A 24,976-nucleotide genomic window follows, 5' to 3' on the forward strand; every position below is an offset into this window, starting at 1 on the left:
AGGGATCGAAGCCAGGTCGGATGCATGTAAGGCAAAACCCCTATCCGCTGTACTATGACTCTAGCCCCCATCAGCCCTTAGTTTCATGGCTACAGAATCCCTATCCTGTGCTGATGCTCATACCATTCCTGAACTTTTTTTTAGATAGCACTTTGAATGGGCAGATGGAAGAAAGGTTCTTTACTTCCCTTTGAGATAATTTCTTAACACAGGTAAGCTAGATTTTCCCTGAAAATAAGCAAAACTGTTGGGCTTCCATTAGAAAGATGTCTCAGTGTTAAGTAGAAAAATACATCCCACATGGATATGGGGGATATCTTTTCTTCATGTCTGATACATTTTCCCTTCCTTCCTTCCTTTCTTTCTTTCTTTCTTTCTTTCTTTCTTTCTTTCTTTCTTTCTTTCTTTCTTTCTTTCTTATAAGGCTGTGTCTCAAGAATTGAGATTTTTCTGTAGTTTTGAAAAACCCATCAATTTCTTTCCTTGATTCCTGGCAAGCACATGGGAGAGTAGTAGGGAGTAGGGAGGACAAAACCAGTGAGAAAGCGGAGTCTAAGTCCATCAAAAATATCAATCAGGGGCTGGAGCGATAGCACAACAGGTTGGGCATTTGCCTTGCAGGCAGCCGACCCAGGTTCAATTCCCAGCATCCCATATGGTCCCCTGAGCACTGCCAGGAGTAATTCCTAAGTGTATGAGCCAGGAGTAAGCCCTGAGCATAGCTGGGTGTGACCCAAAAAGAAAAAATAATCAATCAGTATGGTAGAAAGAAGTTATCATAAATGCACTTAGTAAAAGACACAAGATATGTGTCCCGCATCGAACACTCTCAAGGAACCCGCCAGGGGTGATGAAAGCCTCAGAGAAGAGGGTTTTGTTTTCTTTTCTTGACAGCTTTGAAACTTTCCTAGTGTGAAAGCAGTGTGGAAGAAGGTGTTGGATGCGGATGCACAGATTTCTAGCATCTTCATACGTTTTGCCCACTACACGGCTGCATCTGCTGCCACGTCGTCACACCTCCCAGGGGAACAGGATGCTTGGAAAACTTGAAAGAGGGGGCTGGAGCAATAGCACAGCGGGTAGGGCCTTTGCCTTGCACATGAATAACTCAGGTTCAATTCCCAGTATCCCATAGGGTCCTCCAAGCACTGCCAGGAGTAATTCCTGAGTGCATGAGCCAGGAGTAACCCTTGTGCATTGCTGGGTATGACCCAAAAAGCAAATAAATAAATAAATAAGTAAGTAAGTAAAAGAAAACTTGAAAGAAAATGTCACAGCCACGTACTCCCCCAAAACTCACCCCAGGCTCCCCCTAGCAGCTGATGGCAAGATTAGAGTCAGATTTCAGGACAGTTGGGAACTTCAGACATGGGGTCTGAGACAGGCTCCCGGGGGGGGGGGGGGGGGGGGGGGGGGAGAAGGGATTATCAGAACAAAGCAGACAACTTAGTTCTGAGACGCAGCATGGCAGGGAGAAGAGCTCAGAAAACGGGGAGCGCTGTGGGCCAGTGGCCGGCATGAGAATATTGTGAAATTCTCATTAAAAATAATCTGAACACATTGGGCCATTGCCTGAAAGAGTGCAAACAGCTTGTCTGTCAGAATAAAGATATTAGAACTGTGAGAGGCGGGACATCTCAAACTCTCCATCATGCGTGAACACAAGCCAGCAGAAGCTCCCCGAGCAATTATCAGACTCGCCTGGACTCCTTTATAGCACACATTCCCTGTCATTCTTCAAGACCCCATGCCACCGGGGTACCCAGTAATCTATGTCTTCAAGAACGCTGGGATTCCAACTAGCAACTCAGCTTGGGAATCTACTTGACATAGGTTTCTTTCTCTTTTTTGGGGGGTGTGGGGGTGGGGAGAAGCACATCCACACCTGTTATTGCTCAGGGCTTACTCCTGGCTCTGTGCTCAGGATTCATACCTGGCTGTGCTCTGAGGGTCATATGATACTGGGGGTTGAGCTGGAGAGAGTAGCATGCAAGGCCGCTATGCTCTCTCCAGAGAGACCCTCACCCTGGATGCTCAGGGGTTACTCCTGGCTTTGCACTCAGGGATCACTCCTGGCGGTGATCGAGGGACCATATGGGATGCTGGAAATCGAACTGGGTCAGCCACATGCAAGGAAAACGCCCTACCTGCAGTACCTGCTGTGCTATTGCTCCAGCCCCTCACTCTGGATTCTTAATCGTGGCAGCACATTTGAATCACCTGGGGAGTTTTTTTTTCTTTTTGGGTCCCACCTGGCGATGCACAGGGGTTACTCCTGGCTCATGCACTCAGGAATTACTCCTGGCAGTGCTCGGGGGACCATATGGGATGCTGGGAATCGAACTCAGGTCGGCCGCGTGCAAGGCAAATGCCCTACCCACTGTGCTATTGCTCCAACCCCACCTGGGGAGATTTTAAGACCTTCCTTGGATCAGACCATACTCCTAACCCACATGTCGTAACACCTGGGCTAGGCCCAGGATCGGCTAGGGCTAAGACTCCCCACACTAGATCCTAATTTCCCTGAGTGGGGGGGCTCATGTATGACCCCTAGCCCACCCAGCCCTTTGGACAATATCCAATGTACATAGTTGGTTCTGAATCATAGTTGATTCATACTCGAGATGGTCACAGGCTTATAGATTTCTTTTTCCCCATCTGAGGTTCACATATTCAACCTCAGATGCCGAGTGTTGAATGAATGCAGGATGTTAAACCTCCCATCTGAGAATGTTTAACTTTAGGGGACTAATATATGCAAGGAGTTTTGGCTGTGACAGGGGTGTCTATAACCCCAGGTTCCCAAAGGTCAACTGCAGGAGATACTCCACAATAAATCCAGCACTACTTTCTTGGTAAAACACACAAATGTTCCTGCTTAGAGATACTAGCGAAAGGCCAACATCCAGAACAATCTATAAACATACTGAGTTTTTTTTTTTGCTTTTTGGGTCACACCCAGCAATGCACAGAGGTTACTCCAGGCTCATGCACTCAGAGGCAATGCTGGGAATTGAACCAGGTCGGCTGCGTGCAAGGCAAACATACTACCCACTGAGCTATTGCTCAAGCCCCAAACATACTGAGTTTTTGATGACTTTTTTTGTGTGTGTGTGTGGAGGAGGGGGAATAAGATTTGCTTATTATTGCAAATACTATGCCTTTGGCTCTCCCTGCAAACTAAATCTAGTCTTTTGAGGGGTATAGTGTTTAAAGAGCAGTTGAGTTTTTTGTGTGATTTGTGGGGGGGCCTTTATATATGTGGGTTCAAAATCCCACATGCTGAGTAAGAAGAAAGGCTGGCTACTGCCTAAGGGTCTCTGGGCTGTTCCTGAGGAACAAGACACACTGCTCATAAACACCAGCATTGGTTCTCTGAGAAGCAGAAAGCTCCAGAAAGCAGTTACTGGGCTCCTCACCTTTGACCTCAGGAGCACAGATGCTACGGCGGAAGCTGACAGAGCCGGAGCCACCAGGCCCACCACACATGTCTTTTGTACCTTGTCATACACTTGCTTCTCACACACTGTCTCCTCCTTTCCCACCCTTTCTTGGGGGAGAGGTATTTAGTTTTAACCCCGAAGACCTTCCTGGGGGGGGGTTGTTTTTGCTTCAATGTAGCAGGTTACTCTTAGTGGTGCTCGGGAGTCACTCCTCCTGGCAGTGCTCAGGAGGTGATGCAGTTCTGGGGATTGAGTCCAGGGGTCCCATATGCAAAACATGTGGTCATCCCTTGGAGCCATCTCCTGGGCCCCAATTATGAAGAACCTTGTACTGAACAGCAGACCCTTGTCCTTTTGGGGTCACTAGCTCCCTACATGCAATAGAAAAAAGATGAGGGCTCTTTCTGTTTGAGAGATCCATGGAAGCTTCCACTCACTGAGAGCAGAATCCAGTCAGTTCTGGTGCCCAAGGATGCAACCTGGGGCCCTCCACATAAGAGACAGATGCACAAGATCCTGTGGATGCAACAAGATCCTGTGGCCTGAGCACCTCCACCAGGGGCACAAAGCAATGGTAACTCAATCCTAGTAGGAAAAACTGCAATACCCATCCTTCGTACTAGGGGCACTAAGTCTATGACAGGTGACTCATCTGTCACCTTCCTAGTGGGTGTCTCTCAGCAGCACTATTGACAATAGCCAGAATCTGGAAACAAACTGAGTGCCTGAGAACAGACAAATGGATAAAGAAACTATGGCACATCCACACACTGGAATACTACACAGCTGTTAGGAAAAACGAGGTCATGAAATTTGCCTATAAACGGATGGGCCTGGAGAGTATCATAAGGAGTGAAGTGAGCCAGAAAGAAAGGGTCAGATATAGGATGACTGCATTCATTTGTGGGACATCAAATAAAAGCAGCATGAAACTAATATCCAAGGCCAGGGGAAATGGAACAGGAGGACTGGTCAATGGTTGGAAATTAGCACAGAAGTGTGGGGGGGTGGAGGGTAGTTAAGATGGAGGAGGGTCCATTATGACATTAGTTGGAAATGATTATTCTGGACCAGAACTGAGTGTTGAATGTAGGTAAAGGGATAGACATGATGACTTTTTAGCATCTCTATTATTACCAGCCCTAATGGCTAAAATGAGAGTGAGAGACAGAGAGAGAGAGAGAGAGAGAGAGAGAGAGAGAGAGAGAGAGAGGGAGGGAGGGAGGGAGGGAGGGAGGGAGGGAGAGAAGGGAGAGGTGCCTGCCAGAGGCAGACGGGGGTGGGATAGCTTTGGGAGGGAACCTGGGGACACTGGTATTGGGAAATTACACTGGTGGAGGGATGGGTGTTGGAACACTATGACTGAAACCCAATTAGCTTTGTAAGGGTCTATCTCATAGTGATTCAATAAAAAACGTAAATTAATTAAAAAAAGGGGGGGCAGAGCGATGCTGGGGCTCATACCTGCCCATGGCCAGGCTGCAGTTTCTCCACCCAGTCAGTAGTAAGGGGCCAGTCAGCAGTAAGGGGTCACGGGTGCTTCTCCTGCTTCCAGCCTCTCTGTGACAATCAAAGCCACTGACCCCGCACCGCTGGGAACATGGGCAATATCCAAGAAGTGACACCCGGCCATCCAAGGTTCCCACACTCAGCATGCAGCATCCGCACCGTAGGGCTCTGCTCTGTGCACAGGTAATGGGTGAGACTGTTTTACAGGTCGTTGGGCTGCACCCCCTGCTGTTTCTCTGACTTAGACAGTCAGAGTTGCAGTCGGCCTGACCCAATTTGGCTTTTTGGTGGAAAAAGGTTCTGCTGTTCTCTCTCATTGAGGTTCAAAGCAAAGGTGAAACGAAAACAGGGCTGTGTTTAATTCTGAGTCCAATCTCCCGGCTGTTGGGAATGCTCTGGGAATAATAATGCATTTTGCCCTTCCATGGATAAGTTTTTCTGAATCTATAGGCAGGATCCCAATAATTGTTTCTTTTTCTTCCCCCAGTGGGATTTTTCATTTTCCTCAGCAGAGAGGTCGGTGAAGCACAAGCCCTCAGTTTCTCATTTTGTACTTTGCTAAGGGCAGTGCAAACAGTTCTGAAATGAAGGATTCTTGAAGTTCAATTACATGGAACCAGACAGGCCACTTGAAATTCTTTGAAAGAAAGTACATAAATGATACAGACCACTCTGGGCCTTCTGACTTTTGTCTTGTCCTCGCCTACCAGCCCCCAGAAAAACTTCCTCTGGGTCACGTGCTTCTTCTAACTGGAGCTCATTTTCATTTTTAAACTTCCAAGCTCATTTTCAAATTTAGATATTCAGCAAGAATTTTTAGGATGATAGACCTGGAGCAAACATAATTTCTGATGGTACTTACTCAGTGGACACACACACACACACACACACACACACACACACACACACACACACTTCATGGGTTCCATGTTGCGCATTCTGAGGATCTAAACTTAAAGAGCAGAAATCAAGGAGAAAACCAAATTAGAAATCAGGGAGAAAACTCTTGCCTGGGTGAGTACCATGAATAGCAAGACCATTTCTTCTTCATCGGCACCCTCAAATATCGATTTCAGCCTACAGCCCAGAAATCCAAATTTATATAGTATCTAGGCCAACTGCAGATAGACTTATGCTTATCTATAATTGTTACACTTATAAAATACAGCTTCTTAGAACTGAAGCAAGAGAGATGATGGGTATTATTCTCAGGGTCCTATGGCTCTGCAATGTTAATTATCAGCAGATTCTCTCAGCACATCCTCTTACTCTGTCTTTGGGGAAAGAGGCTGCTTTTTCACTCAGCTGATTCTGGGGTCTTGCAGAGGGTCCCAAACTTCTTTGGTTTACCACTATCTTTCAGGAAACAAACAAAAAAATCACCCATGCCCCCGGAAATCTTCTTGAAGTGAACAAATAGAAAATATCACCCACCCCAGGAGGTGACCCTGATGCCCCCAGGATGGGAGGTATGACCCACCTGGGAAATAACTGATCAATGAAAGCAGCAATGTTGACTATAAAAGAGAGGCAAGGATGAATGACTGAATGAATGAATGACGAAGACAAAGAAGTAAGGCTGCTCAGGTGGGGATACCAAGGACGGACGTGCTCCCCAATGGGAAAGAGAGAAAGGGTTTAGTTCTGCAGCAGAGGCAGACCATACTTAGCACTAGCTGAGTTTTCACATTCTAAGGCAGAGCTGGGGTGCCCATCTCAGAGGACCGGGAGCAGGCAAGGGGAATAGGACTTTGGTATCAGTACCAGTATCCTAGGAGGGAAGATGAGGCTGGGAGAGACGCCCTATCTAGGGTCATAAGAAGGAAGAAGAGTTATCATACCACCACCCCCACCCCAACACACACACGCCGTGGTTAAACAGAGGATAAAAGCCAAGAAGACAGAAGAGGAAGCGCTGGCTAATGGCTGAAGTATAGATTTTTCATGCAGAAGCCCCACGTTCAACCTACAGCAGTATTTGGTCCTTTGAACATTATCCAGAGTAACACAGGATCACTGCACCGGGAGTAATTTCTTCCTCAGCACCACTGCTGGGAGTTGCCACCAAAATAAAGCAGCAAAATCTTGTGTCCAAAATCTTGTGTCACTGCCTGCTGTGACACAGGACTCAGCGCCCCAAGACGATGCGAGATGTAGCGAGGAAACTGAGAGACACTAATATCTCACAGTCAGGACCGAGGAGAGGCGGGCCTCTTTTGCAGCTGCCACTTAACTGACCCTGGCCGATGCCAGGAAAGCATTTGCCTGAGACTGGGCAACTCTGCTCCCTTTCTAGGAACATCTGTGCTGTGCCAACCCAACGTCACTAAGAGCCTGAGAATGGGATAGGGAGAAACAGCGTGTGGCCATCAGCACGCTATCCCCTCCACACAGGGCTCCCAAAATTTCGCAAGTAGACAACGTGCAGCTTCACATGCTTGGGATCTGACAAATGTGCAGACACAGCTTTCCACATGCGGAAAACAGGATCTGGATCTCCCCAAACGGCTTGCAGATTTTGGAATGTCCCCTAAATACTATCTATGAACAAAGATGCAGGGAGGTAGTATCTGTCTCCATTGCTCGTCACAGGTAATGAACGCTTCTCTCCTTGACTCAGCCTGGTCTATCTCTGGGTTTAGCAGTCACCGGGAGGCAAAGGCTAAAACTGGGGCAACAAAATTAAGAAAGAGATAAACCAAGACAGGCCCCAGGACTAGATCAGTGAATCTCAATCCACGCTACACTTCAGAAGCATTGGCAAGTTTTCTTTAAGTTATTAAAACAGTATCTGGATTAAGCAATTTGGCCAAATCAGACTTCAAAGAGAAGAGTTTTATAGGCCTATTTGGAAATGGGGGAATGGATATATATGAGGTGACATCTCAAATCTAGCCCCTAAATTCAATGGATAAATGTGCATTATTGATGATCTTCATTTCAATTATGTATGTCAATGGGAACTAATGTGCTTGAATAACATATTCAGCATTTGCAAATCTCATGCCTGGGATTACACGGAGTGAGCCTCCCACATCATCAACCAAATGCTTGAATAAACAGATGGGCTTTGTACAAGTGCCCTGAAAGCCAGGGAACATGATTATATTTCAATTTAAGGGAAGTAAACCTCTCGGAGAACATTGTTCCCATGGTTTGCTCCCTCTTCAACTGGTTTTTAAGGCAGTTTAAGCGCATCCAGGGGAGCCCTTTAGCCCATCTCTATTCCTCTGATGGTATTATACTTGGGGGGAGCTAGAGCAAATTGTTACCAGTTGTATGATGTAGCCCATTTACACTTGAAGAAACACACACACACACACACACACACACACACACACACACACACACACACCCCACACACACACACCTGTCTCTGCCCCATAACATGTGGGTTATTCCCTAGATTTAAACAGTCAGTTTTGGGAGGTGGGTGTGATAGCACAGCGGGTAGGGTGTTTGCCTTGCACGCGGCCCACCCAAGTTTGATTCCCAGCATCCCATGTGGTCCTCCGAATACTGCCAGGAGGAATTCCTGAGTGCAGAGTCAGGAGCAACCCCTGAGCATTGCTGGGTGTGACCCAAAAAGCTAAAAAACAAACAAAACAAAATGCAAACAAAACAAAACAAAACAAAAAACAGTCATTTTGGGGGCAGGAGAGATAGTACAGGGGTTGAGGTGTTTGCTTTGTAAGCAATCATCCTGGTTTGATCCTCAACACTGCATATAGACCACTGAGCACTGCCAGGAGTGATCCCTGCCAAGAGATGAGAGTAAGCTCTGAGCATAATCAGGTATGGCCCTCCCTGTGCCCCTATCACCACAGCCAAGAAGAAAAAGTTGGATCTTAGAATAACTCTGTCCATGTGTGATGGAACAGCACGACAAGTTAAGAGACTTGAATTCAGCCAGGGAGGTGTTTTTTTTTTTTTTTAAACAATTGTAAGCAGGCTGGTAGGGCGTCTGCCTTGCATGCAGCCAGCCCGGCCGAGCCAGGTTCGATTCCTCCGCCCCTCTTGGGGAGCCCAGCAAGCTACCGAGAGTATCTCGCCTACACGGCAAAGCCTGGCAAGCTCCCCGTGACGTATTGAATATGCCAAACACAGTAACAACAAGTCTCACGATGGAGACATTACTGGGCCCGCTTGAGCAAATCAATGAACAACAGGGAGGACAGTGTTTGTTTGTTTGTTTGTTTTTGTTTGGACAGTGTAAGCCGGCAATAGCTTCCAGGAATAAGGGAGCCTTGTAGCTCTACTTGCTTCAATGCTGTTCCACATTTATAACCTGTGTTTCATTTGTTTTACATAATAGTTAGCATTTCATCTAAAGCAAGTGGTGTAAATGTCAAAGACACGAAACATCCAAAAGGCCGGGGAAAATGCTAAGGGGATGCATCTGGAGAAGGACACTGAATTCAGAGCAAAAGTGGTAACAGTGATTATTATACAATCAGGAGTAACAAGAGGGGGAAAAAAAAGAGGAGACAGAACTTAATGTTTCATTCAAGTTCTGTTTTGAAACAGGATTCAAAAAGGATATTGTACCATTTGGCATTAATTATTTTGGTTCGTGCACATGGCTGATTATTTCCACAGCATTTAAGATCGCTTTTAAAACAAACATATTTTGCACATATACACCCACCCTTTAAAATATGCCTTTTATCCTCTTTTCCAGAGCTCTGCAGAAATATATGATTGATTGTCTTAAGGGGCAAGCAGCCTTGGAGTAAATGGTGATTGTATGCTAAGAATGTAACTGGCCTCTAAAACTTTTATAAACAAATTAAGGAAAAAGACAGTAAAGCATTTGGAGTATAAACAAAATGACTTTCAACTTTAACTTGCAGAGTTTTTGTAAAGCTCAGTCATAAATTTGCCTCTTAGAAGATTATACTGTCTTCTCTCTTACCAAATTGCTCCTCCTGCCTCCACCCCCCACCCCCCCGAACCCTCCCCAGTTGTCCTAAGGTCAAACCCATAATTCAGTTGTCTGCTTTGTACTTGTTACATGAATCATCCTACTTGATTCTCCTGTGAGCCCAAGCTCGAGTGCGGCTTTTCTGATCCTGAAAGATCAATGTTTCTGATCTCAGGAATCATACATTTCAAGTGCTCCCCCCTTGAACCCAGCCACAGGAAAGCAGGGTCATGCTGCATAATTATCTGTTAATTTGGGCCGCTCTAGAAGATTCCACGGGTACCTTCACCCGGATACTCCACCTGCGTTTCCTTTGATTTGTTGACCGAGTAGGTCCCGGGGACAGGTCTCGGCACACCTGCTGACCTTCAGCCCCCGGAATCAGAGAAGCGGGTTTCAAACCAGGGCAGAGAGCAGAGACACGAGGCCATGGCTGCCCCCACTCATTAGCTCAGGGTTGCAGAGATACAGAGCAAGTTGCTCTGCTTCTCGGGAGGTGGCCACAAAGGGTATGTCCCCAAGACTGATGTGCAACAGCTGGACTGTTGAACCCCAAAGCAAGCAGACTATTTCAGTCCTGGCTCTTCTGAGAAAGGACAATTGGTCGGGGGCACAGTCCAGGGGAATCTCTTGGCTGTCTGCTATTAACACTGAACACCCACAATGTGGTCTTGGTCCCCAGCCTCCAACCACCCAGCCATCCCCACCACCACCACCACCACCACCACCACCACCACCACCATTTTGTTCCTGTTGGGTCTCTCCTGCTTCTCCATTTTTTTTTTTAGTTGAATCACTGTAAGATACAGTTACACGCTTTCATGTTTGAGTTTCAATCATACAATGATCAAACCCCCATCCCCCCACCCAGTGCACATTCTCATGTACCCAGTATACATCCCACCCTTTCCCACCCTCTCCCTGCCTCCATGGCAGAAAATTTCCCCCATACTTTCTCTCTACTTTGGGGCATTATAGTTTGCAATACAGATACTGAGAAGCTATCACGTTTGGTCCTTTATCTACTTTCAGCACACATCTCCCATCCCGAACGATTCCTCCAATCATCATTGATTTCCCTTCTTTATTCCAGCTGCCTTCCCCCAGGCTCATGAGACAGGCTTCCAACTATGGGGCAATATTCCTGGCCCTTGTGTCTACTGTCCTTCGATGTCCATCTCATATTATGTTATTTTATATTCCACAAATGAATGCAGTCCTTCTGTCTGTTCCTCTCTTTCTAACACATTTCACTTAGCCTGATACTCTCTATGTCCATCTGCTTATAGTGCTTCTCCATCTTTCCACCAGAGAGAAGTACAAGAAAGCCTTTTAGAACAGGCCACTCAGTTCTACTCAGTTTCTAGAAGGACCAACATGCCAGTACTTCTTGAACGCCTCATCTACACTCAACTCGACATGTCTTTTCTAGGGGTCTGCTATGCAGCGACGGTGAGAAGCAGGACTAATAACAGCGCATCTCTGGGATGTCTCACTCAATGCCAGTGCTTGGTGTGGAGTATCTCACCAAGGGTGCTGGAGAGCTAGTAGAGACACTTGCCTCTCACTTGGCTGACTCAGTTTCTGTCTCTGGCACCACATATAATCTCCTTAAGCACCACCAGGCCTGGCTCCTGAGTACAGATATATTTTTCTGGAAAAAAGAAGGTTTGTTGGAAGTTGATTAGCTTTTCCATGGTTTAAAAAGTATGCAAATGGGGCTACAGAGACAGTTCAGCAAGCTGAGTACATGGTTTGCATGCGGATATTTAGGGTTCAAATCCTGGCACCACATGGTCCCCTGAGCACCACTGAGAGTGACTCTCTAACACAAAGCAAGGAGTAGCCCTAAGCACCTCTGGGTGTGACCCCGAACCATAGCAAAATGTGAGCGTGTAAGTGGAGACAGGGGAAAGGCAGTATCTGCCTTCGGTCTCGAAGCTTGCCCCATGCCCCCTTCAGTCTGTTTGCCCCTGACGCTTGCCCCACACATTCTGGCCCCACCAGGTCCCTGCTGCAACCGTCAGAGCCATCCTGCACTCAGTGTCATGTCCCAGAAGCATCCGGGTACTTCATACTATTGGTTGATGGGACTTTTTCTGGTGCCTGATACTTCCCTGAAGGACACACAACAGAATCGAAGGTCAAATCAAGGTTCCGCCAAGAGTAAATAAAGCATCAGCTGGGAATGCAGCCAGGGGAGAAATGAGTAAAAGTGGCCGCTCTGAGACATGCATCAATGCCCGCAGCACCTTCGTTCTAACCACAGGAGGAGGCAAAGTTCTCAGGCAGGGAGTGAACGCCTCTGAGATCGATCAGGCACAGTGATGAAGGGGTACTTCCTCCCGCCCTGCTTCAGACCAGAAACTCTCCAAGGTCCTTTTTTAAAATTTTTTCAATTGAGTCACCATGAGATATATAGTTACAAAGCTGTTCATGCTGGAGTTTCAGTCAGTACAATATTCTAGCACCCATCGCTCCACCAGTGTAGATTTCCCACCATCAATGACCTCACAGTTTCCCTCCCACCCATCCCCCACCTCCAGCCTCTCTCTATGGCAGGCAGTTTTCCTCTCTCTCTCTCTCTCTCTCTCTCTCTCTCTCTCTCTCTCTCTCTCCCCCCCTCCCTCCCTCCCTCCCTCCCTCCCGCTTGGTGTGGAGTATCTCACCAAGGGTGCTGGAGAGCTAGTAGAGACACTTGCCTCTCACTTGGCTGACTCAGTTTCTGTCTCTGGCACCTCCCTCCCTCCCTCCCTCCCCTTTTGGTATTATGTTTGCAATACAGATACTGAGAGGTTATCATGTTTGTTCCTTTACCTACTTTTAGCATGCAGTTTTTATCCAGAGTGATCATTTCCAACTATCATTGCTAAAGGGGTCCCTTCTCTATCCCAACTACCTTCTCCCCCAGCACTCGAGGCAGGCTTCCAACCATGGACCAATCCCCCAGGCCCATGTTTTTACTGTCTTTAGATGTTAGTCTCATACTATATTGCTTTTTGGGTCATACCCTGAGATGCTCAGGGGTTACTCCTGGCTCTGCACTCAGGAATTACTCCTGGCGGTGCTCAGGGGACCATATGGGATACTGGGAATGAAACCCGGGTTGGCCGTGTGCAAGGCAAATACCGTACCCACTGTGCTATCGCTCCAGTCCCACTATATTTTTATGTCCCACAAATGATTGCAGTCATTCTATGATGCTCCCTCTCCTTCTGACTCATTTCACTTAGCATGATACTCTCCAAGGTCTTGTCTCTTGTCCATTTTCAATCCTCTCAGCCACGCTTCTCTGCCTGCTGGCTTGTTTCTTGGAGTGAGCTGGGGTGGAGAATGGAGGGAGAATAAGCTTGTTGGCATTTCATTTAAGGTAAAGGGATACATGGTGGGCCTGATAGGACCCCAAGGTCACTGTCAAATGTAGGGCTGAGCATCTGTTGAGATCTTTCCACTTAGTGAATCTAAAATATTCATTGGAATTTTTCCATTGGAAATTTTTTAGAACCTTTACCTGAATGAAGTAGGACCCAGAAATCACTTTTTTCTTTTAGAACTGCATTTCAGGTGATGGTTTTCCTTCCTTCCTTCCTTCCTTCCTTCCTTCCTTCCTTCCTTCCTTCCTTCCTTCCTTCCTTCCTCCCTCCCTCCCTCCCTCCCTCCCTTCCTTCCTTCTTTCCTTACTTTTTAACAATGTATTTTTTATTGAATCACTGTGAGATATAGTTACAAAGATTTCATGTTTGAGTTTCAGTCAGACAATGATTGGACACCCATCCCATCCCTCCACCAGTGCACATTTTCCATCACAAATGTCCCCAGTTTCCTCCCCCACCCCGGTCCCATCCCACCCCTCCCCTTGCCTCTATGGCAGAAAATTTCCCTCAATCTCTTTCCTTTTGGACATTATAGTTTGCAATACAGATACCAAGAGGCTATCGTATTCGATCCTTTGTCTAATTTCAGCACACATCTTCCATCCTGAGCAATCCCTTCAACCATCATTAACTTAGTGATCCCTTCTCTATTGCAGCTACCTTCTCCCCCAGCTCATGAAGCAGGGTTCCAACCATGGAACAATCTTCCTGGCCCTTGTCTCTATAGCATCTGGGTGTTATATTATGTTACATATATATGTGTATATATATACATGTATATATGTTATACATTATGTTATATTTGGGTCTCATATTATGTTATCTTTATTTCACAAATGAGTACAGTCATTCTATGTTTGTCCCTCTCTTTCTGACTCATCTCACTTAGTATGATTCTCTCCATGTCCATCCATTTATAAGCAAATGTCATGACTTTGTCTTTTGTAATAGCTGCATAGTATTCCATTGTGTAGATGTATTTTTAAAACCATATCACTCCTATCCAGAGATTTAACTCAAAAGATTTATTCATGCAAAACATATCTGTGGGGTTTTGAACAGGTTGTGAATATCATATTAATATCAAGGAAACCAACAGTGAAGAAAGAGGCCAGATTATGGTGATGGAGTGCACCAGATAACTATTCCCTCGTTGGATTCTCTGGGTTTGACTAAGTATCACATCATTTATTGAAAATCAGTTCATGACAAAGTTCTAGATAGTTTTAAGAGTGTAAAAATAAATCTTGGCTTTTCCCTACATAACTCTCAGACTTACACCTCAAATATGTTAGGGACTCACTGGATTTTTAGCCCATGGTACAAGCAAGAACACCACCAGGTTCATACTGTAGTTCTCTGTTGGCACCTCACTGGTTAAACAAAAAGTGACTCCATCATTCAGATTATTCACAATGCATTGAATACAGCAGGTAGAGCACTAGGGTTGGATGATGTCAAGTAGAAGTTGACCTGGGATACTGTCTTTTGCGGAAAACATGCAAGCAGAAGCAGGACAGGCTCAGATGACACTGTTCTCTTTGCCACATGCTAAGGGAGAAATAGGCCACGGGTTACAGGAACACCAATGGGAGTTGTCAAAACCAACAGTGATTTTCAGATACACAGGAAAAAGGAGGAGGGCTCAAGAGGAACAGCTGGTTTTTCAAAGCCTTTCTTCTTCCTGCCTTATCATACCAAAAAAATACCTAACTGACATTTGGGAACGTAACTTCCATTGGCCTTCATCAAGTATGTTAGTGAAAGAAGCTGACCACATAACCAAATGGAAGATCCCTTTAAAGATGATTTCACCTCTGATCTACTGTTCATTTCTAGGCCATTCAAAGCACAGACTACAGTGCAAGAGAGCACGCCAGTGCTGCTTAGGAAAGATGACTGGCACATCTGTAACCAGGAACAACCTCCCAGAGCAAAACTGCCTCCTCTCCTTCCCTTCCTTCTGCTGGTGTGTGTGTGTGTGTGTGTGTGTGTGTGTGTGTGTGTGTGTGTGTTGGGGGGTTGGAGGAGTTCCTTTCTGTGCATCTCTGAATTCATGTAGACTTATATATAAATGCTCATCATAATCACTTATTATTTTTGGCTTTTTGGGTCACAGCTGGCAATGCTCAGGGGTTACCCCTGGCTCTGCAAGCAGGAATCACTCCTGGCGGTATTCAGGGGACCCTATGGGATGCCGGGGACTGAATCTGGGTGGGCTGCATGCAAGGCAAGCACTCTGCCCTCTGTACTATCGCTCAGGCCCTGCATATCCACTTTAGCTGTCTGCATTAGATACATCCAGAGTCCTCTACATGCACAATTCCCATCTGTACCAATGTGAAAAAGAAAATCACTTTCTGCTTGTTGGGACTTGGAGCTCATTCTGACCACTGCTGAGTATCAGAGATTATGGTTGCTTTGGTTGCTAACCCTCTGTGAGACCAACGTACCTTGAGGAGAAAACCAAACCAAATCACTTGCACATATGTCCACCTTTTGTGAGCTATGAGGTCTTGCTGCACAGTGGAATGGGGCCCTCTGCACTGAGTTTTCATGGCATGCCTGCCTGCTGGAAACAGTAATAATAGTTTCAAAGCCCTCTCCACCCTCTTGACCATGTCTTCCTGGAGGGGAGCTCAAAGCTGGCACTCACTTCAGCGGCACATATATCAAAGTTGGCAGTCTCCTAGAAACAGGCAAGCCATCAGCCAGTAATGCCACACTCATTCAGAACCTGCCGCCCAGCTAAGCTCTGGCTCGGGGAACCCAGTCTGCTGAACTCTGCTACAATCAGGACCAGACATGTTAAAGAACAAAAGGGACTCTTAAATTGTGTCAGTTGATCCAGAATCTGAGACACTTCAAAATATCTATGTATTCCTTCCTGAAGCAATACCTAATATCGCTACCTCCAAGAAGCCCCCAGGTAGCATATCTACAAACATTCTATGGAGATCCTGGCCCAGAACAAAGAGGTCCTGGCTTTATTGAGCTACTAAATGGAGGTCTTTGTGTAGAAATGTGTGGGCTTGGAGGTTTGGGGGAAGATTGGGGCCACATCCAGTAGTGTTCAGGGATTACTCCTGGCTCTGTGCTCAGAGATCACTCTTGGTGATTCTTGGGAGACTATATACGGTTCTAGGAAACATAAAGGAGTCAGCTGCATGGATGGAATATTCCTCCTATATTATCTCTCTAACTCAAAATGCATGATTTTGTTTGTCTTCTTTAACATTTGAGACCACTCTCCACATGCATGAAGGTACCGGCAGAAGAACAAAGGCATGCAGGTCCCGGGGCTGAGATCTCCAAGCCTGCTCAGATCGGGGCTGAGCATCCTCCACCCAGATCCTCCATCTTCCAGTAGGCAGGGGTCACACCCACCAACTGACCCCCGTGGTGCCATGTAATCCCATCAACGGCCAAGACCCAGAGACTACAAAACCCAGTTCCTGGAAGCGCGTGGCTGCATTTGTGGCCGCGTGACATCTTATTATCTCATTCTTATTTTTGGACAACCTGGCAGGCTTCTGCTGTGGCCCACACAGCAGAGTCTGGCAAACTCCCCGTGGCGTACCCACTATGCCAAATACCAGTAACAATGATGGGGCTCATTCTCCTAGCCCTGAAAGAGCCTTGAATATGGCACTTTAAAATCTCAGGGCTAGGACGAAGGAGACGTTACTGGTGCCTGCTCGAGGCAATCGACGAACAACAGGATGACATTTGAGAATGACTTTTGTGCACAGAGTTTCAAGGCAAAGTTGTAGTTTCTAGGACTTTCTCCCTAAGTTATGCCGGGGGAAACTTTCACTCTTTCTCAGCAACCACACCTGTCTTTCTAGACAAACCAGGTAGTGTAACACAACAGAACTACAGTTACCAGTAGTCGTCCTGACCTTAAGCAACCTTAACAGGTGCATAAAATTTGCTGGTGAGGCCCACATTTCCCAGGCACTATTAATCACTGGAGGTGTTGCTAGTGTGGGTAACACTGGTTATGCTGATGTTGGTTGAGGGAGGAGGGCAGCTATAAATTGCCGAGTGACTGTGTTTGTATTCATCACACCTTGCAGAGAAGGTTTTGTTTTTAACACACACAACAAACCAACCTAAGGATTTGGGACACAGATCTAAAAAAAAACCCACAATCACAGGTCCAAAGAGCTAACTAAGTCATAATGTTGGAGCTGCCAGGTCTGCATAAGATTGGGTCTTAACACCCAGGTTAAAATTTCTCAGATCTTGGGTTTCTGAGGTTAAAATCTGTAGCTTCTTTCTGTTTTCTGGAGCACTGATGTGAAGGCTGGGGCTTAAGCAGCTATTCTGTGAACAAGAAGAAGGTGACAGTTACGATGGGATGTAGGTTCTGAGGCTGTACACCACGGGTTCTTTTATGTGAGGGTGCAGAAATAAAAATTGTTTAAAAAGAATTTTTTAAAAAATTTATGACATGGGATTGAACCTAATCCTGTAACAAACAGACCTCAGAGATCACAACAGACTTCATTTTTCAGATATGAAAAAAAAATGAGTAAAGATCAGGTTTGATAAATATCTCAACCAGGGAAGTAGAGTTGCTGAATTAACTACACTTCCATCTAATCTTCTACTTCTAGAGATAGTTGATGAAGCTTCTATTTCATATGCTCATCAGTATTGGTTCAATGAAATGGTTTTACATATCATACATATCCGTGAATTTTTGAGCCTCCATGGTTTATTTAATTTATTAATTTATTTTTTGCTTTTTGAGTCACACTTGGTGATGCTCAGGGGTTACTCCTGGCTCTGCACTCAGGAATTACCCCTGGCAGTGCTCGGGTGACCATATGGATGCTGGGAATCGAACCTGGGTCGGCCACGTGCAAGGCAAATGCCCTACCCGCTATGCTATCGCTCCAGCCCCTGAACCTCCACAGTTTCCAACGAATACCTCTAGTCCCAGAGCACACACGTGTAAGGCGTAAGAATTAAACAATGAAAAAATGTAAGATGGCGTAGTCAATAATGGATTGACTTGAGAACATGTTCTATTCTACTCTAGTCATTCATGTTCATTCGTACTGATGTTTTAGAAAGTGCTAAATGAAGAATTTACATTTGGGGCATGAGTCAGTATCTGCAAGGCACAAAGGTGTTCGGTTCAATCTGCATGCAAGACAAGCAATAGACTGAAGACACAGATGGATCCCAGTGGGTTATTATAGAAATAATCTTCTAAAATGAACACACACTGCAAAAACCAACAAAACTCACCTCCTAAATATGTCCAAATGAGGAAAGATGAACAAGTTGTCTCTTTTGGGAACACTCCTACCATAGCCTCATCCTACAATTTTCGGCACACAAACTACTCTAGGTGCATTAAAAATAGAAGGAAGCATTCTACTCTATGCTACAGTGACTTCACATTGTCTAGCTCATCTAAAGCTCTCCTCTATTGTTGATTTTAAATATCCAAACTGAAAATGCTAGCAGAAATAAAGTGAAGAAGCCTTTCTTTATTCCACTCTGTCCCAGCAATGCCTCTGCCCACTCATGTGAACAAATAAACTCAGTTTTCAACATAGGATTATTTGGCCACTAGTCACAGTCCAAAAGCTTGGGAGGACAGTGTACATCCATGCAAACACTAAAAAGTCAGATAAGTAAAAAGGAACAGTCTGGGAGTAGCAGAGTCATAATCCTGGGCTGTGTGACCGATTTTATACACTTGGTGAATTTCTGTGCAGAACTTTTTTTTCTTTCTTTTTTTATTTGCTATTTGACTTTTTGGGTCACACCCGATGATGCTGAGGGGTTACTCCTGGTTCTGCACTCAGGAATTACTCCTGGTGGTACTTGGGGGACCATATGAAATGCTGGGGATTGAACCAGGTGGGCCATGTGCAAGGCCAATGCCCGGCCTCCCCCCTACCCATTGCTATCACTCAGGCCGCTCTGTGCAAGGTGGTGCAAGGCTAACCTGCTAACTCATTTGACTCTTCTAAGCAGTGACAGGCATTTAAAGGTAAGCAAAGGGCACAAGACTTTCCCACTTCACCACTTCCTGCCCTTCCATGCATCTCTGATAATCTCCAACATCTGCTTAAACGCTAGCTTACCTTAAAGAGAAACTGCCCTTCTTTTCTTTAATTCCATGAGAACAGAATCCTTGCCTTGAAACTACTTGCGATGGGAAATGGATTTTCCTCACCTCTGCAAACGGTGACGGCTGTCAGTAATGGTCCCAGACATGCCAAGGGAAACCAAGAAATTGCCTGGCACGACTGTAAGGCTCTTGCTTACAAAGTGCACGATTGATATTTCCCGACTTTTCATGCTGGCAGGCAAAGCAGAAAATACCTCTGGACTTTGCTGGCTCCTGTACCAAGATAAAGGAACCCATCTTCCCTCTTCTGCCCTTTCAGCTGGGGAATTCACGTTGGTGGCGATAATAATGTGATTATCATTCAAAGCACTCACCCACTTCCTTATCAGAGTTGCCGCTCCCAGGAACCCAGCGTGGGGAGGGGGTCATGCCTGTAATCATGACCAGAAGTGGGAATTGCTGCAGGAGCTTCAATGCGATGCTCCAGGTGACCCTGAGACCAGAAGCGCGGAGCTCCCACCTCGTGCTCATAAGCAGCTGTTTTTCCGCATTAACCTCTGGGACGCGGTCTGAAAATGCAATTGGTTTCCATTGTGTCGACTCTTTTCTTCACTAATAACAATCAAACAGCTGAAGGATAGATCTATTAGAGAACAAAAGCTACTGAAAACTGCCTTCCCTGGTCTTCGGAAGCCTCGAGAGCAAGCGGACTAAACACTGGATAATGCAATGAAAGAAAACTGCAAACAAACATGGGCTTAAGAAAAGTTGAGGCAACTTCAAGCGGAGAAATAAGCCTCCCTTACATATGTTTAGGTTCCCACCAAAACGAATATTTATATCACATAATACAGATATTATTTATTTTGGATGTGAAAATGGAATGTGTTCATTTTTAGAAATATAGGAAACTCAGAACATTTCTAACTTGCTCAGAATCCTACCAACCTAACATATTCGCTTTATGTTTTTTTTTTTCTTTTTGGGTCACACCTAGCAATGCTCAGGGGTCACTCCTGGCTCTGCACTCAGGAATTACTCCTGGCAGTGCTCACGGGACAATATGGGATGCTGGGAATTGAACCTGGGTCGGCCGCGTTGCAAGGCAAACATCCTACCCACTGTGCTGTCGCTCCAGCCCCAACATATGCACTTTATAACTTGATATTTGGTGATAAGTAATATATTGTATAAAACTCAAATATATTGATATATTTACAAAGTTGCGGTGCATTTACTAGATGTGAATTCATATAGCTTTAAATTCTACTTTCTCTTATAATTACAACTTCAGTATGAAACCAACACATCGAAAAACCTAGTTAAAGGGAAGATAAAATAAAACTAAAACAAACAAAAAAAACCTTTACAGTTCAATTTGTAACTAACTGCCAAATTACAAAGCACTTGTCAAATGGTAATTTTGATGTGTAAATGAATGATGGAGCTAATTTTTAATCAACCAGCAGGTATTGGTTGGGTCCCAAACATGCAGACTGAGATCATTCTAAGACAGGCTTGGGACAGCCCAATATCCATGTACAAATGGTCCCTGAGGGGTCAGAGAACTAGTACAGAGCTAATCAGATCGTCTTGTATGTGCAACCCTGGTTTGTTTTCCAACACCACGTATGGTCCCTGGAATGCTTTCAGGAATGATCCCTGATCACAGAGCCAAAAGTGAGCTATGAGCACCACCAGATGTGCTCCTTCTCCCAAAGAGGTCCCTGATATTGGGAACTTATGATCTAGAGCCCCAGATAACTGGGAAATACAAAAAAACAAACAAACAAAAAAATAAAAAAACAAAACTGAGAGAAATTAGCTCAGTTTGCTCTAACAATAATGAAAACAAAGTTTTTAAAAAGCCAGTAAACAGCATAACTCATACTATAAGATGGCATATAATTTACTTACAAAGAGGAACTTTACTTTAAAAATACCCAATGGCATACAAAGAGACTTTTTTTTTTTAATCACACCTGGTGATGCACAGGGGTTACTCCTGGCTTATGCACTAGCGGTGCTCAGGAGACCACGGGATGCTGGGAATCGAATCCTGGTCAGCTGCATGCAAGGCAAATGCCCTACCCGCTGTGCTATTACTCCAGCCCCTACAAAGACTTTTTTAAATAAAAAAAGGATCTTGGGCTGAGGATGTGACTCTTGCCTTGCATGCTGGATACCCTATGTTTGATTCCCAGCACAGAAAATAAATGAATAAAAGAGCATCTACTCAATCACCTATATAAAGAGTAAACACAGGAATGAAAAATGATGTGGCCCCAATTCCTGCTACATCTTTGACTTTCTCCAAGCATGAGAATGAGGATTTATTATGCCAAATGAAAATGCTTGCCCTTTGCAGATGTTAATATTTCTAATTAACACTTAGTAGCAGGCCAGCTGTTGAGGAAGCAGGAATGTGATAACAAAAGATATGCAAAATGCTAAGCTGTTCTCGGAAAGAAAAACACCGACATTTAAACGGAATTGATAGAAATGTTTAAATATGGCTTAATCCCAGATGTCTCAAGAGGTTACAGAAATTTACACATTTCTTTGACTTCTTTCTCTTCTGGATTATGTGATATTGTAAACTTTTTGTAATATGATGCCGACTTAATTAAATCCAAGGCAGATCAGAACCAGTAATCCAGTTATTTTTATATAATGTGGTTGATATATTTTTCACATTTTAAAAACCATTTTGTAAGTCACCCAGGGAGAGGAATTTTGCATATCCAGTAGACTCTTTTGTAAAACTAAAAGGACTACTTAAAAACTAGAGAGTTGAACAGCTCAATCAGAGTCCCTAACTTATGTGTCCTCCTGTCACCTTTTCAGAAAATACAATTAGACAGAGGACCCTTGGAAATCTACCTTCTTTAAGAGAACAAGCAGAGAGCCTTCTTCTTATTCACTACACACACCACCCGTAGGGTTACAGGTGATTCAGTAGTCAAGTGCATACCTTGGAGTAAGAGACCTGGGTTTGATGGCTGGCGCCTAAGAACAACACCCGGAAATCACCCCTAATTGCACCAGATGCTACTACCGGAGCCCCTCATCATTTCAGCACTCTCCCCATCCCCCAGATGTTCCTATCATCATCTTGGGAAACACTGAAATAACATCAAGAAGAAAACTCTGCTTTTTGGCAAGAAAAACTGGCACGAAGCAGGTATCATCCCATATCCCGGAGTCAGATTGATGGAGAAGAATGAAAACAGTCGATTAAAAGGAGCAGATGATATGGAGGAAAACACAGGATAATGGAAAAAGAAGTTGAGAGAGGATGAAAGTGCTCATGGAGGAATCAGCAGTAAGTGAAGCATCAAAGAGCAAACCACAGTAGCTCTCCAGAAGCAGAGTGCAGTGCAAACCCTGTCCTGCCAGGCAGACACCAGCCCGAGCCTATTCATTGGTGGAAAGTGGATTCCATTTGTTCATGGCCGATGTGACTGTCAATTCTGAAATATGTCCAATCAACGGAGTCTTCCGTGGTAGTGTTTCTATCTTAGATCTTTCATGATTGTGTGTCCAAATATGGAATCAACCTAAATGCCCTCCAACAGGGGGCTGGAAGAAGCAGCTAGAATACTACCCTGCTGTTCAAGAAAAGAGAAAATTTGGGGGCCAGAAAGATAGTAAAGGATATACGGCACTTTTTTTTTCTTTTTGGGTCACACCCAGCAATGCACAGAGGTGACTCCTGGCTCATGCACTCAGAAATTACTCCTGGCAGTGCTTGGGAGACCATATGGGATGCTGGGAATCGAACCCAGGTCGACTTCATGCAAGGCAAACATCCTACCTGCTGTGCTATTGCTCCAGCCCCCTATGGCACTTGTCTTGCAAGCACATCTTCAGCTGCGACCCTGGTTGGCTCCCTGGCACCACCTACGGTCCCTCAAGCACTGCCAGGAATGACTTTGGGCACAGAGCTAGGGGTTAAGTCCTGAGCACGACCATGTGTAGCCTCCTCAGATGAAGTCGTGTTTTTGGCAACCACATGAATGGACCTTGAGGTGATCATGCGAAATGAAATAAGGAAGGAAATGAAAGACAAGCAGCAGTGGATTTGACTTGTGTGCAGAATATAAACAGTAAAAGTCAACAAAATGGAAAGAAACAAAACTAACTGTGATGGTGCACCTTATCCACCTACAGAGGCATTAACCCAGAGAGCAACCACCTGACATTCTGCCCATTTGTCAGCAAAGGTCAAGTTCAATGAAAGTGACAGGAACACCCTGAACTGAGCTGGGGGAGGGCGGTGAAGAGCAGAGTAGGGACAGGGACACAGCCTGAGAGGACAGAAAAGGAACCTGCGAGATGAGGGGGTGAGAGACCCCAAGGAAAGAGGTGTGCAGAGCTGGGGGGATGGGGGCAGGAGTATGCTCTGGAAACGCCTTCAGGCCGCCCGACTTCAGCTCATTCTCGTCTTAGAAGCCTGTAGCCGCCACTTGTATGGTCACATCTAAAATGGCATGAGACTACATGGAAAGTATCATGTTAAGCGAAATGAGTCAGAGAGAGAGGGATAGACATAGAAAGATTGCATTCATCTGGGGAACATAAAGTAACAAAATAGGAGACTAACACCCAAGAGTGGTGGAGATTAGTACCAGGAGTTTTGCATCATGGCTTGGAGGCCAGCCACACATGCTAGGGGAAAAGGGAGCTCAGATAAAGAAGGGAGCATCAAATAAAGGGTGTTGGGAGGATCCTCCTAGGATGGGAGAAGCATGCTGAAAGCAGACTACAGACCAAACATGATTGCCACTCAATGCCTCTTTTGCAAACCACAACACCCAAAAGGAGAGAGAGAACAAAAGGGAATGCCCTGCCACAGAGGCAGGGTGGAGTGGGGGAGGAATGGGGGGGGGGGGGGAGGGATGCTGGGACCCGTGGTGGTGGAGGATGGGCACTGGTGGAGGGATGGATACTTGATCATTGTATAACTGAAACCCAAGCACAAAAATTTGTAAGTCTACAACTGTACCTCATGGTGTTTCACTAATAAAAATTTAAAAAAAAATGGCATGAGAGCCTTGTGTCCACATACAAATGACTCAGCCTTCCTTGTTTATACCTTTATTTCCCCAGTTAGCCCATTTTCACTGCTGTCTGTCTGCTTCCTGAACCCGTTGGACAGGAAAGGCCTTATTAGTGATTGCTCAGTGAAAGGTCAAGGGCAAATGAACTTTTGGATCTGTTCTGACCACATTTCTGGGCAAAGCAATCTAGTTGCTCCAGGGGTTGGTGGAAGTCTTTCCTTTGTCAGGTGCACAGACTAGCCTGATTAGACCTATTCATCCTCCCTCTTTCCTTAAAAATGAGGCAGCATCCTTCCTATCAGCCACTCCATCCTGGTTACATCCATGAGTCATTTTCAGGGCTTTTTCTATAAAACTGGTGCATTGTCTAGGACACACAGAAAAAATGTGATAACATATTGCAATGATGTTCTAAAAATGGAACAGTAAGCCAAAGCCCTGTCCATCTATGAGATACCTAGAGCTACACCAGAATTCTTAGGACAGAGAGATAAGGGACACCGTTCTTGTATAAAAGGCGCTTAAAAACCCAGTGGAAATGAGTACAGGTCACACAACGAAATTAG

The 24,976-nt window shown here is 45.3% G+C and overlaps 1 protein-coding gene across 1 annotated transcript in view; it reads right to left on the reverse strand.

Moving 5' to 3' along the window:
• The window catches only part of ATXN1 (ataxin 1), a 450,767-nt gene that overhangs the window by 49,979 nt on the left and 375,812 nt on the right, over positions 1-24,976 (reverse strand).

This window comes from Sorex fumeus, unplaced genomic scaffold (assembly GCF_029834395.1).
Source record: "Sorex fumeus unplaced genomic scaffold, SorFum_2.1 ptg000094l, whole genome shotgun sequence".
Lineage (NCBI taxonomy): Eukaryota > Metazoa > Chordata > Mammalia > Eulipotyphla > Soricidae > Sorex > Sorex fumeus.